The 18,583-nt window shown below is 38.0% G+C and overlaps 1 protein-coding gene and 1 long non-coding RNA gene across 3 annotated transcripts in view; both read right to left on the bottom strand.

Moving 5' to 3' along the window:
• LOC308185124 (potassium voltage-gated channel subfamily KQT member 1-like) overlaps positions 1–18,583 on the bottom strand; it is a 524,663-nt gene that overhangs the window by 129,547 nt on the left and 376,533 nt on the right. The gene's annotated exons all lie outside the window — the stretch shown is intronic.
• Positions 2,056–17,655, bottom strand: LOC308185230. 2 transcript variants are annotated; one of them, XR_013943216.1, is made up of 3 exons: positions 12,889–17,655; positions 7,969–8,100; positions 2,056–7,886 (listed from the first exon to the last, which is right to left on the bottom strand). It is a non-coding gene; the product is annotated as an uncharacterized lncRNA (long non-coding RNA). The 2 variants fall into 2 exon arrangements; XR_013943217.1 differs by having other exon boundaries at positions 2,056–7,870.

Raw genomic sequence — 18,583 nt, 5'->3', positions numbered from 1 at the left:
GCCTTCCCAGATTTAGAAACCACTGCCCAGTTGTATCTTGGTTGCAATTTAATGGAGCAGGGTGAAACTGCAGCCTGAACAGTGTCAAGAGGCCAAGGAAATCAGATGCAGAAGAGATACCTACCCAGTGCTAGGTATGGTTGTTTCCCTACCCTGTAGCCCAGAGCAACATGACCTCCAGAACATGAATAGCATGCTGCTGGGTTTCCCGTTGCATCAATGAAAGATGCTTTCTCCTGCACTGAAGACATACTTACTCAGAGGGGCTGCCCAAACAACCTACACCACTTTCTTAAGTAAAATAGAAAAAGCAAAATCAAACCCCTACTCTGTATGCCAGGCAACTTTTGTTTACATTAGGGCTTTTGCCAGGGTAAATGCTGTCAAAAATAATCTTGCACCTCTAAAGAACATTAATCTGTCATTGAAAACTTGCCCTAAATTTTACAGACCATTTCCAGCTGCCATTATGTGCAGCAGCAGTCTGACTGACAAACATCTCAAGTAGGATTCTGCTCTGAAAATACCATATGAAGCTAGGCTTCTAACTTGAAATAAATGTAGAAGCCGCCTCCTTTGTGTTAGTGAGGCTTCTTTCTCAAAGCAGTGGAGAGAAATAGCACTTCCAAAAAACAGTCCATTTTGCCTAGCCTTATAACCATGTTATAATGCTATGGAAGAAACCCTGTGGACAAATTTAGCTTGGAGATTTAGACATCAAAAGTTAAGCAAACTGAATCCCACTGTAACATGGTACAGCTTTCCACTGTGTAGCTGATGTCAAAGCTGGGATTTTGGAAGGAATCTTGGCTCATGTTTTTTTATTTTTTATTTTATTTTATTTTATTTTATTTTATTTTATTATTTTATTTTATTTTATTTTTCTATTATTTTTTTTCATCAGATCATCCTAAATTGGTCTCATCTGAAATTCACTGGGCTGGTTTCATGTTTCTGGTGCTATGCCTGTTACAATATCTTTGAGATGGCTTCTTCAACTGTACTACATTCTGAACCTTTAAAGAAACAATAATCTCCTTCATGCTGCAACCCTTCACATAGTCAGCAAATACAAACCTAGAGGACTATGAAAATCAAAAAGGAAGTTTAAATGGAAAGCTCATTGCTGAGTAGCTTTGTAGGAGTGTGTATAAGAAGGCATATGTTCTTAAAAATGTGGAAAGCAACCTTCTTCATCTATCATCTGAATCAGCTTCTCATATTGGACAGTGGGGGACACCAGGTAGCAGACACTTCATGATCCATGTGTGCTTATAGAGCAATGGAAAAAATCAATTCTTTATCTATAGACTTTAGCTATATGTTAACCCTTGGATTAATATCAATATCACCTGGATTAGCCCCATAGTTACTTGACTTAAATTCCAAAAACTTGAAAGGCTTACGGATCAGATTTTATCTGTCCTCCTCCTCTCCACTGAGAAATTACGTGACATCATAACACATTTTTTTTCCTCTCTTTTCTGAATATCAGCTATCCAGTTGCAGTAATAGAGAGTTGTTTTTCTGTCAGTTCCAGTTTTTGTCTGGTGGGAAAAGGAGAGGAGATTTATTTATTTATTTATTTATTTATTTATTTATTTTACCAGTGGACTTTTTTGCCTTACTTTCCAAATTGATCACTTTTTCAATGCCAGTTAGGAATCGTGTCTGGGAACAGTTATTCACAGTAATGAAAGCTCATGTAACAGTTTCAGTGATGTTAGTGTGGCTATTTGTAAAGTAGAAAAGAATCACAATTTATTCTTGAAGATTTCTTGTTTTAAAAGAACTGTTTGTTGTATGCTTCCTTCCTTCAATTTCTCATCTAAAATAGAAGCACGTGTTTGGTTGCTGAAGCTAGTAGAAATTTTTGTATGAATATTCTTTACTTGCTGACTATGTACTATGAAAAGTAATAAGGCTTGTAAGCAGTATTTTGTTGCACAGTATTCTACTGAGCTGTTTTTTTTTGTTGTTGTTGTTGTTGAACTTAGGTGCCAGAGTTACACGGCTGCTTGCAGAGAGAATGCATGGCAAAAATGAGGGGGCAAAAGCACATTTGTGTATGCACAGGCTATATCCCAGCCTGTCAACGATGTGAAATGACATGCAAATAGGTGCCAGTACATCTATCATTCTGTTTATTGTCTTTACTTACTTTCAGTTTGACTTCTCATACAATTCTGGCTCTAACCAGTTGATAAACACCATTGGACTACTGGATTTTGTTTCCCACCAACATCACATCTTTATCTTTTGGAAAGGTTGATGAAATACAAACAGCATAAGAAAAACTCTACTGGCAAGGGCCTCTGTGTCTTGTTGCACCAGGGCAATGTACTATGGTTGCTTTGTATCTGTTGCATAAAGTTTGTTTGAGTGACAGTCTGACAAATGGTCTTTTTAACACTGAAACTTAAACAAGGAGTGGATTGAGTAAAATCACAACCTGGACTGACTCAAAATGACATATCAGGACCATTTTTCAGTGGTCAGCTTCCTGATGGTTGAATTAACTGCAGTTTTATCTTGCTCTGTATTAACTGTTTTACCTCACTTTCACCAAATTGCTTTCTTATCATCCTAAACACTACTGAATTACTGTAAACTGCCAAAGTGGCAGAACTCTGCTATCCAGCCCATGGGTGCAACCATTGGATTTTCCTCTTTCAGTCATCCATTGTATCTGAAATCTTTTCAAGACAAACAAGCCAACAAAAGCAGGTCTTATTCCGAATCACACAAACTGTTACATGGGGCAACAACTTTATTTTCATATGCCTGGACATGAATTTGATGGACAAATATATGCCAGATAGACACATAACAGAGAATAGCTTTTTTCAATTTGTGGGCAGGTTTAGGTGGGTTATAAAACCAAATATATTTCTGTGCAGGCTTCTCCACTTGTTATGTAGTTGCCAAGATAGTAGTTGCCAGATGAGACTATAGGTAAGGAGCTGACATTTTGACATGGATGGGTTGGAGGGCTTTGCATCTGCTCCAAGTCTAAGAAGTCTCACTGATGAAAGGTATGAAGAGGGCATGACAGCCCACTCATATCTCTCTCTGCAAGTTGGGGTTGAATTTATGTCTTAATCATGTCCTATTTCGAAGGAGGTACAAGGCACCTCATCAAGATCCGCCAGAATATTTCGCTGGTCTGCAAGATGTGATAGAAAACAAAGCCTTAAAAAAGCAGAATGAGGAACACAAAGTCAGCCCCACATTTTCTAAGAAATGCAACAAAATGTCTGACTTTTGAAAGGCCTGAAATAGTTAACCTTTCATCCTTAACTTCACAATAGAAAGCAGGGCTCTTCTGCTCAGGAAACTGAAAAACAGTATCTAAAATTTATCTTACCTTGTTTGTTACTAAGAGTCACCATTGCAGTAACTCTGTGACCAGCACAAAGGCACTGGTTTTCTGATAATCACAGACCTGTAAGAACTAAAGCCATTTGCCCATGACATTCCTGGAACAGGGAAAGAGATAGAGATGAGTCAAGACAGACTGAAAAGTGTGCTCTGACTGGATTCCGCTCAATGTTTCTGAGCCCATAAAATCTTCCTTCCTGAAAAACTCCGGATTTTCCCCAATTGCTCTCTTCTAATAGAAAATGTGCCAATAAAAAGTAACCTAAAGACAAAACTCCTTATTTTCTTTGAAAGGTGCCAGATTTAAGATATATTAAGCAGTTTATGTCCCCAACTTCAATTCATTTCACCTGGCTTTAACTTAAAAACACCTCTTCTGCTCCTTTCCATTGTTTCAGAAGCTCAGAGCTAAGAGAAAAACATGTGTCCACATGAAAAGATCAATTTTGCTTTAGTAAATAATGTATTGAGAACTGGCAGGAATAAGTCAGCAGGTGTGTGGGGGTATGGTTCAGAAGCAGCTTACAAGAAGCTGTCATTACGTATGTAATAATAGCACAGCCCCAACAACATGAGACAACAAGATCAGCCAAGGATACAGGATTTATAGATTAGTGCTTTATGTGAAGTCCTTGAACTATGCTTTTCAGGTTCACTTTCCAACAATCTCATGACAGAACTGCCAGTTCTGTCATATGGTGCCCACATTTTCCTGGGATTTGAAAATACAAAGTCACCATAAAAGCTCCAGTTGTGAATGGGACAGGATGTTGTACACCCACCATTTGATAGTTATCAGTGATCGCTGGGACCAGAGAGGAAGTGGTTATTGGAAACAGGGCTGCCTGGGCTACTGATCTCCACTTGGATTATGGCACTGATGATAGGCAAAGTCTTTTTCAACAGGTTTGTGAGTCATCAGCAAACAAAAGAATTAGGACAAGATCTTGTTCTTCAGAGAGGTTTGTCCCCAGAGATAGCAGAGAGTGGGACTGTTGATGCTACATAATTCCCTTCTTTGTAAAATGTTACAGTGTTTTTTCTTGTGCTTTTTCTAGCAGTACCTGTTTTTGAGCAACAGAAACTAAAATCCAGATGGTATGGATCAATAGAGTGTTAATGAGTTAGTTATTAAGTGACATCCATAGACACTAATATACATTCTTAGTACAAGTTTCAGGTGTGCCTCTTTATACCAGTAAAAGTTGAAACTGTGCTTAAAAATGAGTTAAAGAACCTATGTATAAGCACTCAATTTATCTGCTCTGGTTCAAGTAGGAAAAGTTTGCTATCATTCCTATAGACTGTTTTCTTTCTAAATATGAGGGTTTCTGAACTGTCCCTTAAAATCTTTTGAAATAGGGAGCAAAATATTAGTATCTGCTCATTATACTGATTTTAGGAAGCAGGTAATTCACCAACTACTTTCAGAGACATTTCTTTCAACCTCATTTTCATTCGCTGGATTCCTTCCACTGCCTCCTCCTTACACCCTACCTACTGTGAACCACTAATAAGCCAAGAAAATAATCATAGCTTCATATCAATTTCCTTCCGTTCAAGCCACACCTCTGTTGGAGAAGCTTGTGCATGTCTCCAGTGAGGCTTGCCTTAGCACCTAGAAATCAGTGAGGGTGACAACACTGCTGCTTGCTAAGGTGACTTGAAATGAAAAATTAATGATCACACTTTGAGAGGTAAATAATAATAATAATAATAACAAAAACCATGACTATAGACTTCACAAGTGGCAACTGTGCCAGCACACTGAGAACAATATATTCAGAAAACTTTTCTGCCATACTCAATGGATATCAACCATGTGGTGGGGGCAAACCCACCACAGACCCACCTGATTCCCTCCCCATATTTAACAAGACAGAAATTGGACTGGAGGCAGAACAAGGAAAAGTACTTGGTGCTTACTCTAGGTCATTTCTGAATTTACCATATGCCATACATCTTGCACATTGCACGATAAAGAAGTGAGTGTTGATAAATTCAGCAGGAAGGGGAGAAATAGTGGGACTGTACAGGTTTTGGATTTCAGTGATACGAAAGGAAATTTTTAATTCTTCTCTTTTACTTTCCCATTCTCTTTCTTTTCCCGTTCTTTTCCATTCTTTGGAAAGCTGCATGCCTGAACGGTTTAGATAGGGATGAACATTAAAAAAAATGAGTAATCTATACAAGTTAATCTGCCTGATTGGGGGAGCCTGTGGCTGAAGTCAAACATCTGGGCCTGTGCTAGACAGTTGGGATTTATTTCAGCTGTCTGGTCTAGAGTTGCATCAGGACCACAAAAGATTGCCTGAATTGACGTGTGTGGACTGAAAGCACCCCACACGCACAGGGCTGCAGGGATTGTGTACAGTGGTTCAAGGCAGACTTGAAACAGAGACAGGTATTCAAAATCTGCATGGGTTTTTGCAGAGAATAACGTAGCTGGAAGGATCTTAAGAATTCTCCCCAGAATCAGGAGGCATAGTAACACGTTCACTGCAGCACATGCATCTCCCTCTATCAGACAGACTCTCTAGACCTTCTTTGAATAAGATTGGGGCTATCAGGGCTTTTAAAATTTCCTTTAGAAAAGCTTTTGTTGAAGAAAAAGGGAGAGGATCCTGTAGGATCTAAAAGGAAAACTTTTTTTTCCAGAAGTTCCAAGTATTAGAAAACTATTTTCTTAATTGTCTGTGCAGCAACCTCCAATTTAACCACATCTTTGGCAGCCCTATCTAACTTATAAGAGCATACCCATCCCTTGAATACAATAGCTAGGCTTGCCAGACAATAATATAGCAATAATTCATCTGTTTGACATATAAAGTAAATGCCTATATGCACTGTTAGCTGAATCGTCATCCCACGTAACTGTTTAGTCATGGGTTTGGCATTCTGTGTGTATTTCTTTGGTCTATGTATATTATATTTGACTAGTTTTCAATGGGTTGGAAGTTATTTTGCTTTTCCTTTAGCACTTGCACATTCAAAACAGAGAGAGTTTAATAACTCTCCCGCATTCTCTCATGTCTCTTTGCACACTCCTTTCATGCTGCAAATATTGAAGTCAAATGCTCCTCTAATGTAGAAATAACAAGCCTTGAAAACGTGTTGCAACTGATGAGGTACATAACACTGGCAACACATCCAACTCAGATCTTCAAATGCACCCTGTGATCTGCTAAACGGTGTGCATTTGATGTACAACTGAGAAAAATTAAATGAACTCTGTAGGATACAGATACACTGACAGCATCAGTAGAAGAGAACGTCTACTTTCTACAGGCTGGTTGCTGTTACTAAAGCATGCCCATGCTTTAGGTCCCCAGAACAATGTTGTGTGATGTTGTACCAATAGTGTTTGCTGGCTTTTGCTTTATTTCAAGAGTAATTCTGTGTTTTTCCTTTCATATACATCTTGAAATAGCTGTCTCAAAATCCTGAAATTATCAGAAGTGAAAACACAAAGTTCCCCTTCCATTATGTATATATGAATCCATAACTTCTGTAGTTTCAAAGCATACCGTTTTGAAGACAGTTCTTAGGATTGTTTTCAGAACGACAGTTAATTATTTTCCCCTCATCTCACAAGTACAATAGTCCCTGATTAGCCGTGCTTTTAGGAAGAGGCAGGGAAGAAATTTTCAGAAGTAAATTAAAAGTGATACAGCAAGATTAGTACTTTCATTCATCCAACTAGAACATCCTGAGAAGATGACAAAAGGTCTTGGAAGGCCCATTAATTTAAAGTACTGCTAACTTTCTCAGTACAAACATATATATGAATACAGAAAAAAACTGTCTTCACAAGATTTTGTGCACCATTTCATCTGCTTGTGAGAATCCTGTGAGAAACAAACAAAACAATGTACCTGGAGGCAGATGGTAAGCTTTGACACAGCTGCATAATTTGCTGTATTTTGAGCATATATGGTACAGAAATAAATAAGCAAAAAACACTAGGACCCATCATCCTTACTGTAGTCTCTAACCTGAAGTCGATACAAAATGAATATGAGGGATTCAAAAGGTTCTGCCAAGAGCATTTCAGAACACTGTGGACAATTTCAGAACTGAAGAGGTTTGTGGGTATCTGCCTGGTGCCTTTCTGGTTCAAGAAATTATGCCATATAACTAGTCCAATTTAAAACTAAAACACCAGCCTAATGCCATATGACCAACCTAATTTAAAAGTTCATTTGTAATTACTTTGTAATTAATCAAATACTTAGTTGTTTTAATTAAGAAATGGATTTAAATTTGATAACTGATTTATAAACATTCTAACTCAGAGCCAATATGTTTTTATTCAGTTTGCCCAAATTTACGCTAGAGGTCAATTAATTTTGAAGAAATTAAAGTCAATGTAATTTTGAGTGACAGCATTTGTATGGGATTGTGCAGTTTAGTTTTCATGAACTTTAATGCACTTTACATATTTCTTGTTAATGTGCATTATTTTTCCTCAGGGTCCATGTAGACAAACCTAGAAAAATACAATTCTAAAGTTATTTATGCAGGATCTGTGATTTATCTCAGTTTTCCCCAGAGGAGTAGGGGGTGATGCAGTATCAGAGCACTTACTTTCAAGCCAGAGAAAGGCAGGGAAGGGAGATCTCTGTGTCTGGTTTTGGCATAGAAGAGGAGCTATGTTTTCACTGTCCTGCATTTTATTTGCAACTAGCATTTTTTTTTTCCTCCTTGCAGCTGAAGCCCCTAACAAAAGGGAAAGAATGAAATGAAACAAAAAAGCATCTGCTCTGCATGGAATTGGGCCAGTCCAGTCAAGTTTAAAGACTGAATCATTTGAGGGGTATGAGACTGGCAATTTACTAATGACTACAACTTATTAAAAAGGCATGAAAATCCCCCTAATTACATATTTGGATGCTAAGTAGCCATTCTCAGCTCCAGAGACAGCATGACTTTCTCTTCCAGTCTTGTTCCAGACCACACATTAAAGAAAACAGGCATCATAAAGGGTCAGATGTTTTAAACACCAGGAACTAAAATACTGTAAAAGAGTTAACCAAACTCTTCTTAAGGCTTTATGCTACTTTTTGGTTTAACTCTTACTGAAGGCTAAAAAATTTTGGTCATCTTACAACATATCCATTTATAAATATGTAGTAAATCTCCCTGAAAATACCATGTATCCCAAACCTTTCAAAAGTAACACAGTACATTAATCCCAGACATCTTTTCTACCCTACCAGGCCAAGATCCCCTGATCATTAGTTTTAAACATCTGTTAGACTTAAAACTCAAACCAGTGCTGAAACCTTAAGGACAGAAAGTCAGACATTCAAATGTTAAGAAGCAACGGAATTAATGTTGACCACAGCCTTAATTCAGCTTCCTTGTGGGTATTAATTATGATAGAGTCTTTAATTACATGATCATACACTTTTTTCCACAGGAACCCTGCCTCATTTAGTGCAAAGGTTCAGTGGGGCTCAGTGCAGGGAAACCTATTTAAAATTCCTATGATGTAAATGACTCAGTATATTTATTTATTGTATATTATCCAAAGCCAGCACCAAATAGAAAATAATTCATTTCCCCATGATTTTTTTTTCTTTTATAATGTATTGATGTAGCATCCAAGTGTTCCACTCACATTCCTGAATTTATCTGCAAAAACCACCATTGACAAATAACATTAGCGCTATTGTAAGTCCCAGTTTTTCAGGACTTATTCCTTTTTTCCATCCATTTACATTGTAAAGCCAACAGTTCCTGGAAGTGTTGGATTAATTGAGCACACACGACGCAGATGAATTGCACAAAATTGTACATTGCACAAAGACCTCAATAACCAGTATGCATTGCATTTTCAGTTTGATAGCAAACCATCTGCACAACACGGAGATACACACTAGCACTTTTCAGCCATGTTGAACCCTAGACAGAAGCACAGAAAAACCCTCCCTGTAGTACTCTATTTTCTCTGTTCTACAGGAAATGGTGTTCAGATAGTAGCACTGCTGTCAGAAGAGGAGAATCTATTCAGTGCATTGCTGCTGGTTACAAAATTTGAAATCCAAAAAATAACCTTCATCAAGCAAGCACACAACATACATACAAAACCCAAGGGGAAAACAAACAAACAAACAAAAACAGCTGATACTGTATTTCAATATCAACAGCTTTACTGCTGTGTGGGTACTACACATCTACGTCATTTGCTAAAGTTACAGTCAGATAACAGTAACTCCTTACAGAAATAACTAATCTCGTGTGTAAAATTCACATGAACCTAGTTCTGTTCATTGGATGGACATGTGCAGAAAAATAGTACGCTTTCTAGAGAGAAAGACAAAATTTACCACTAAATAAGAAGTTTTCTGTGGCCAGTCATTCATATGAGCGGCACCCCAGCACAAGCAATATTTCAGCAGCGTTGAAAACAGTATACATGGGACACATTTTCTGCAACCTCTGTCATCCAGAAGCTAAATGTCTACTTGAAGTTATGTTTTCAGATTCCCTCCATGATCAGTGGAGAAGGCAGCCTCCAAGGAATGCTTCATCCTTACTGTTCTAGCTTAAGTGCAGGCTATGCAACAGCCAACCAAACTATATGAAGCACAGTTTATGAAGTTAAATTAAGGATAACATAAATTACATAAATTAGGACAACATAATTCTGAAAAGCATTTTTTTTCCTACTGCAGAATAGCAGGTGCCTGAATTTCATGTGATCCAGAAAGGCTAACCTTTCCTACTGATGCAATTATATTCACAAAGAAGATGGTCACAGGCTGACCCACCCAAGCTACTTGATGCAACTTCATTTACCTTTAAAGTCTCCCATCAAATGCAGGCAAAGGCACACTTAAATACTGAGATGAGGTCTCAAGTGCAATTTACAGCATGTTGACTGCCTTACTACCTTATTTCATTTGAAGGTATCTGACAAGGGGTGCATTTATAACATCAAAGCAATAGGAAGGTGACACAAAGGACTGGCAAAGGCTTTCTGAGTACCTGAAAGCTCCTTCCTTGCCACAGGGGTGGCCACTTTCTGTAAACATAGCAAATCTAATACAATATTGAGAAAGTATTACTCTATACAGGACTACAATTCCTCAATGCCATAACCTCCTCCCCCCAAAACACAAGATTTTAAGGATTACTACAACTTTTGCCTTTTCCACAGAGATGAGCTAGCAGCTGGGAAAGGAAGATTAAGTGGATAACTGGTAGGCAATGCTCCTAACTTTATCAGAAAAATATTAACAGAACTTGAGGCCTTTTTGACACAGTATGCAGACATTCTCATTTTTCCCAGAAAATCTAGACCTTACCAGTCACAGAAGACACATGACACAGAGGTGGAACAATGACATGGGACTGAGTTCCAACTTAGTGCCTCCACATATAGAGGACTCTTACAAAAAAAATCTGAAGACATTCATGTATGGCCAGGGACAATCTGAAGACCACACTCATTTTCTGGAGAATGCTTCAATAAACTTGAATCAAAGCCAAATACTATTAAACACCAAATTCTATTTCAGCTGATATAAGGGCAATGAAGAGATAATAGTACAACTCACAAGTGTTGTAGGGGAAAAGGGTAAAGATTATAAAGGTATTTTTATTCTTGGCTGACACCTCTATACACCCAAGCCAAAAATCACAAGGACTAGAATAGCTGCTTTCCTTTATTCACATAAAAGGATTCTGTGCAGAGCAGCACTTAAGAAAAATGATCAGATTATGATTATATAACCTTAGCATGAACTTGGTGACCAGTATAGCCATGTCAAATTAGGATGCATTATTCAAACAGCAGGGAAGGATGAAAGTGTTTACCATCAGATATAAAAAACCCTTTCTTCTAACCTGTTCTCTTCTTTTTCCTTTGCTGGCTATGTTGGTGGGCTGGCTTACTTACTGTACCAGCTCTCCTTCAAAAAGAGAGAAATTATCAGTAACAGATGGTGATAGTAACCGAAAAGAAAAGGACAGACATCCAGTCATCATTTCTCCCTTCTGCCTTTGCCCTAAGCTTCCACCTTCTCCTCCTGGAAAGAAAGTGGTCTATTTTTCATTCCTTTCATCCATGGTCCTCTGTGTTTTTTGTTGTACCAGGGTCCCTGTTCTCTTTTTTTTTTTTAAATCTCCATATGATATCATTCTCACTTTCCTTACCATCTTTTTCCATTTTTTTTTTTACTTCTTCCACTAAAACACATTGTGTCCATTAATGCCTAGACCATACCTTGTCACTTTAATCTGTTGTTCAGATTAAAAAAAAATTAAAAGGCAAAAAAATGGAAGAAATAAATGCCACTGAGCTGCATGGATGAAACACAAGTTGAAGCAAAAGCAGTCATAAGCAAATTTTTATACGCATTGTAAGTATATCTAATTAGTATAATTCGAAGAAAGTGTTATTATACCAGTACATTTTGTACAGAGCCATTCTAACTATCTGAAAATTACTGACCATATCATGATAGCTAGAAAATTTAAATTTTCTCATTTTACTAATTTGAAAGACAACAAAACCAAATTTTAAGTCTCTGAGCCTCTCAAAACCTGAGTGCTAAAGCCAGCTTTGGTATTAGTAAATTAACCACCACAGAAACTCCTTTCATCTTATACCAATTTATCTTACACAGTTTTTACCCTCCACCTGAAGATCAAAATTGAGAGTTTGGGAATTTCAGTTAAATATTTATGACAGTATTTGATTCTTCTGTTGAGTCAGTTCATATTGTCCTTTTCTCAATCAGTCATTAGCAATGAAATACAGAAAAGAGATAGTTATCTGCCTTGATACTATGTAATTACAGGTTGACGTGTCTACAGGCACACGTAGATTCAAACACAGAGGAAAATTTCACCTACTTTTCTGTATTAAAAACTTTTCAGTAGAACTAAGCTTTCTAGGGCTTGGACAAGTATACTACTGAGATAACGTGTCTGGTTTATTTGAGGAGTGACATAAGAGACTTTCCGTTGCACAGACCAGTTCCCTCTTGGAGAAGATTAAAAGCTTCACTGGATTACCAGTCAGCACAGAAGTCATGTAAAACATTGTATCCCATTTGAGAATAAGTAATGTGGTGAGGTGGGACCATCATCACATTACCAGTGACCTGAAATCATAGTCCCGTTAAGAATTCTGCAATGCAGCTGTAGCTTTCTATTGCAAAGAGCTCTCCCTCTCCTCTGCACTCGCTGTACCTCTCTGTCTTCTCCCTATATAGTCTTATCAGAAAGAAACGGCTTTCTTCAGAGAATGGTCTAAAGCACTCGGTTTACGTTTCTGGTCAAAATGTCTTTGTGTAGGGGCACCCCTCTCTCTCCTCAGACTCCAGCAGGGGTCTTGGTTCCTAAGTGCTACATCCTCTCTGTTTGCAGAACGTCCCTTTTTCAAGAGGAGTTGGGACGCATAGGTGCACAGTGTAAAGAACATAAAGCACACAGACATCTTGCATCCTTTTGAAAGACAGAGCATGCTTGTAGGCAAAATTCAATCTCTCTTACCTCTGAATATGAAATCTTTTCTTTGAGAGGAAATCTACCTACCCCTGAATTATTCAGATTTTTTTCTTTACTATTGCACGCCAATGTTTTACACTCCAGTACCTACTTCTCTTTATAACAACAGCAAAAGAAACTGGCAATTGTTTCTCAACCTAGAAATAGTCAGTCATCTGCATGAAAGACATTTCTCCTTCATGCAGGCTCTTGTTTTGTTTCTTAATTATTCTGTAGAAACCCTTTGTGCAGTCAGCATCACATAGTACATATCCCACCAGTGACAGAAGATAGTGCAAGCCCCAGCATTTCTAGCTAGAGGTACCCCCTTATTGGACAGTTCTCATGAAAATCCTACCCACGATCTCACCTTTCTCCCTCCCACTTTTTTTTTTGTACTTGCAGTGCTTTTCTTGTCACGCCCTGACATTCCAAGAGACTGACAGCTGAGCAGCACCTCACTAATGTATTACCTGATTATATTAAGTACTTTCACATGTGGAATTTTTGCACTTCCAGTATTCAATCGGTGACACTAACAAATAGGGTATTAATTAACAACATGGTGATCAAAGACTTACAATTCTTACATCTGTAATAAATGTTTCAAAGATAGTGTCTTTGCATCAGGGATCTGTAAATCAGAGTGCTCGCAAAACGAGCTCTGTTCTTTCTCAGCTCATTGCCTTTCGCTGAGTACTAACAAGGTTAACAAGGCAGAGCTAAAGCATTTGAATCAACCCTTAGTTTTTCAGAGGACTTAATGAATCATGAGCATACCATTCATATCAAGTGTTTTGCAGCAATAAGAGGAAGTTGATTGAGTAGCTTACTTACTGTACAGTGTATCAAAGTCACACTATATCTGAGGGAACCCAATTAGTTACATAATAAAAGTTTTTATTTCCTTCTCAACATCTAATTTGACTATTTCATTATATTTCACCAAACTTTGTCAAACTTAGAAATTTGCTTCTAGACCACTTCATTCTTCCTTTTTTGCCCACTGTTAAGACAGGTCGGATGGAAATTTTCTTCTCCAACAGAGTTTCAGTTCAGAGATGAAGTTGATTAAAATGTCATATATGTAACAAAAATATTGGCATTCAGTCAAAATCTCACAAATTAGTTATGGCTTGTCTAATTCACATTCAGCTATAAAACATGATTTACCAAATATGTTCACCTAACAAAGGACATTATATTTCTTACTGAATCCCCTCTATTTGACACTCTCATAACATGCAAACATATATGGATTTTGTTTTTTCATTTCCTTCATGATAGAATATTTCAACTTGTTAATGTATACACAAATCCAGGTAATCCTGAAAGCTGGTTGGGCTTTATTTTTCTTTCAAATTATATTTTCTTTATTTGTTTTTCCAGTTTTCTTTATGTTATATACATCTTTGTGTATGGATTTTCAAGAGCAGATAAATAATGAAAACGGCACATTGTCTCAAAAAATAAAAATAAAAATAGTGGAAATAGGCAGAAGACCAAGATTGTAGAGAGATATTTTTAAAATCAAAGTTGTTATGATCCTGGTGGTTTTTAAAGTTCTCTGGAGAAATGGCTAAAATGGACTCCCCATTATGCCATTAAGGGTAAAATTAGCAATGGCTAGGGACACTTAAAGAGGTATTGCAGAAAACTTTTTTACCATTGCTTCTACCATGTGGAGACTGTATGAATCCTGGAATTGTAACCTGGTGGATACACAAGTGCATTGGTAGGCAAAACTGAGTCCAGACTGTATATGCATCTGGTAGGATCACTTTCAGTTTTGTGTCCTATGTACAATGAAACTTGATCTGTGACATTAATGGGATCAAATGGTGATGCTTAATCCTATGGAACAGGAGAGACTGTTTGTACACTCTCTTGAACCTTCATGGCTTTTGCTAAGGTCTTGACCTTTATTTTGTTACAATAAAGTTTGCTAACCAAAGGCATCTCATTTCTCTCTGTATGTGTTATATAAAACCAGATACACATTAGTTTCTCTGTCAGGTGATATCAGAACCAAAAATGTGTGACAAGCAGAAAGTGCCTCTCTTTCATCAAACTTCTGATCTTGTTTAGTGCTACTGATTTCCAAACGAAAAAGTAACAATCACACATAACTATTTTTCAAGATAAACTATGCCTGAAAATAGTTGTGTTTTTTTTTTTTTTTTTTTTTTTTCTCCCAGAACAGACATTCTGTGCCTGATGCTGGGACCAACTATATCCCAGAAAATGTTGTTTAAAACAACAAAAGTAATTGCAGTGGTTTATTGGCACTTAAACATTCACATAAAAATAAGAAAGTTAGCTATTTCTGCTGACAGGATCCCTAGCATGTACACACCAAGTACAAACCAAAGACAGTGGAAGGTTCTCAGAGTTAACAAAAAAACTTGGAAAAAACAATAGGTTTGCTAAGGAAGTTGACTAAAGTTTAAGATAACACCTTCTCCAAATGTATCTTCAGAAGGCAGATGTTGAGCCAATGGAAAATTCCTAGACACAAAATAACCAGACAGAAAGCTATGGGTGAGGGACAAAAGGGGGCAAGAAGCACAAGGGTATTCTGTAAAGAGGGCAGAGGGTCTTGGATTATGTGAGGTACCTGCCAAAGTTAAGTTTAGCCAGAACATATCTGTAGTTCAGAAGTCAAGAGAGTGCTGCAGAATAAAGATCATGGGCAATCTTTATCCAAATAATGCTGTCAAACAGTGAGAAAAATGAAGTAAGCATCCTCTACAGTTTGTTATTTTAATGCCACAGAAAGAGAACAATAATATTTCAGAATCCTGGGCATAGCCTGTCTGCTCATTGTCAGCTAGGGCCAGTCAGGTGTCCCCGAAGAGGGATATTAGCCAGAGCAGCCATACACCTGCACTTCTGGAACAGAACTTGCTTAAGCTCCTGGGCATATTTAGGGTCCAAATTAATCTGGGAATGGAAGAGAAACTGTCTTCACTGCAAGTGCCCATTTAAAGGAAGAGGATAATAAAGAGAGGACACCCTGTCAAGGAAATGGGTCTGAAAAGCTAACCTAATGTGCTTCTGGGAACTTTTGGCACAGGTCTGTCCTTGATATCACTGGGGCCAAAGAATAAGCATTTTGAATTGCAAGAAGCAAGGTCAAAGCAGTTGAGGAGCTCTGAACTGAGACATCTCAGGAAACAGATCTGGGAGAAGCAACAGTTCTCATTTCTTTGATTTTGATGCCAGCAGACCTGGGAATTTCTTGCCTGTCATAAGGGCAAGAAATAGCTTTGTAGGTAGCAGATGGCTTTGCAGTTTGCCTGTTTGAGAGACATCAACCACTACCAGGCCCTAGATGAGTTCCTACCTACAATAGTAATCTCTAGATTGAGAAAGAAAACCATAATGTGGCATACCCATGTTTGACAGGTCAGTCACTCCCAGGTTAAAGTATGCAGGCTTGAGACCCAATAGCTTAGTGAAAGGCCAAGAAAGGAAGTTCTGTCAGCTCTGCATTGTCTTTCCTGCTCTTAAACTAAAATAAATCAACTGTCACTGCCTCCCCTTCTCAAGCCGCATGATTTCCTTCCCAATGATTTCTTTCCTATATCTCTTCTCCCCTTTGAGGCAATGTTAGTATGTTCTTCAGTGCTTCTGCTCCATTTGGATCTTCTTTTATGTACTCTCCTGTGTTTTCCTTTTCTACTACTATCCACACTTCATTTTCCTGGTTGCTGATCATTTTTGCTGCACTCTGCTTCAACGTGTCTCTGTTGCTGCCAGCTCTACAGAACTCTTTGTCAGAGAACATCCAAAGTATACACAGCCCTCTTTTAAATGTTATGCCCTCTTTTCATCTGGGTCTTTTTCTGACATATAGTTCTCTCTCTCTCGCTCTTTCTCTTTTTTTTCCCCCCCTTTTTTTTTTTTTCCCTGGGGTGCTATGTCTAATCAATGCCAAATGACTGTAATGTTAAAAAGTATCTCATCTTAGCATCTGAGTCATTTTGGGATAAAAATTCAATAAGGAAGAAAACAGCTTGAGGGCCCAGGAGTCATAACAGGCAAAGAGCTTAAACAGAAGCCTCATTTTTATGCTGTATGCTCTTTGTTTCTCCTTAAACACTGTGGGGCAAACTCTCTGACATGGATGAAGCATAACATCTCATTATTGGCAGTTCAGATCATAGTCTCCAAGAGCGCACCACAGCCACAGAAGTGGACAACTGCCTAGTCACCTCTGAGAAGCAGCCCAACTAACATCTGTGATTTAGGCCAGTGATTTCTAACTGTGGGTCATGACCCCACATGGGCTGGGGTCAAGATAGGGTTCACAGTGGGTCATAAAGTGTTAGAAAAAACTGGAGAAATATTTAAGCTTAAGGATTTCTGTTCACTTTTCTCCCACTTTGCGGGGGTATTGGGAGGTAGGGGGAGGAGTGGAACTGCATGCAAACAGATGATCCAAGAAGGCTGATTGTGTCAGAAATTCAGACTTGAAATATTGGAAATTCCACACTTGAGAGAAATTAAATGGTTCTGTGGCTTGAGTACAAGGGGACTGCTTTGTCTATGCATGTTTTCTTTTTTTTTTAAAAGTATTAGTTTGAAATTAGCCAGAAGCCTGGAAAGGTTTCAGTAACCTTAGAAGAGAGACTATCAAACAAATACAAGAGACATCAGCATGAGCATCCTTGTGATAGTACCTGGCTTTCATCAGAATATTTTGAAAGGGTTCTCAACAGTGAAAACATTTATCCTTCCACTAGAGTAAGGAGGTTTTCATTATCCACATTTTACTGGCCAGGTGACTTTCTCAGTGCCATGAAAAAATTCTGTGGCAGAATTGAAAGCTGAGTCCAAAACTGAATTCTTAATTAATATAATGCCCTTGCCACAAGACTATTCTGTGCTCAAAGAGTCCTGAAAAAAATGCATTTTCAATCATATGAATATCACCAGCACCTATGTAATTAGAATTGTGTAATTACAGGAGCATTGCAACAGATCTTGGGGTCATGGAAGGTGTGAAAGGGATTAGTCCAATGACTGATTTTTTTGATCTTACAGTAATAATACAGATGCAGCCACAGACAGCGATTTGCCAATATGATTTAATCCCTGAAGGGAATACCTGTAAAGTCTTGCCCACACTTGTTTATAAAGATCAAATTCTGTTGCTGTTTTTTGTCTTTCAGGATTACAGTGTCAGTTGATAAAAAACATAATTTTAGACATTATATTATTATTATTATATTTATTACTCAGTAGCAACAGTAGTGAATTACCAAAGGTCTTCCTTACATAGGCCATTCCGCAACTTGTTAGCTGGTTACTATAGCTTTTGCTAACCTGAGATAGATTCAAATGTGGGAACTGAAGTCACGTGGGACAACAGGCCATGCTGGGAGAATTATCTTCCAGCAGGCCAGCCAAGAGCGGTTTGTGATCAGGTCCAGCATGGCCTTTGTTGTGTGCATAACCAAGAGCAAGATGTGCAACATGGAACTTGTTTCGGAGGTCAAGGACCTCAGAAAACTTCTTCAGCAACATTTTTGAACCTGAGTAAACTGCAACAGCAGCAAGACTTATCCTTACGGTATCAGCTCACCATGTCTACTATTCATTGGAGCACGGACTAACTAACACCAGAATAAGCCTTCATTGATTACATTTTACATGCAAAGATACTTTCAGTTAGCTGATGTCTTGCATTGGTTCA

This window comes from Anser brachyrhynchus, assembly GCF_964034855.1.
Source record: "Anser brachyrhynchus genome assembly, chromosome: 1".
NCBI lineage: Eukaryota > Metazoa > Chordata > Aves > Anseriformes > Anatidae > Anser > Anser brachyrhynchus.
The sequence above is the reverse complement of the archived record's forward strand: the minus strand, read 5'-3'. Positions and strand labels throughout refer to the sequence as shown.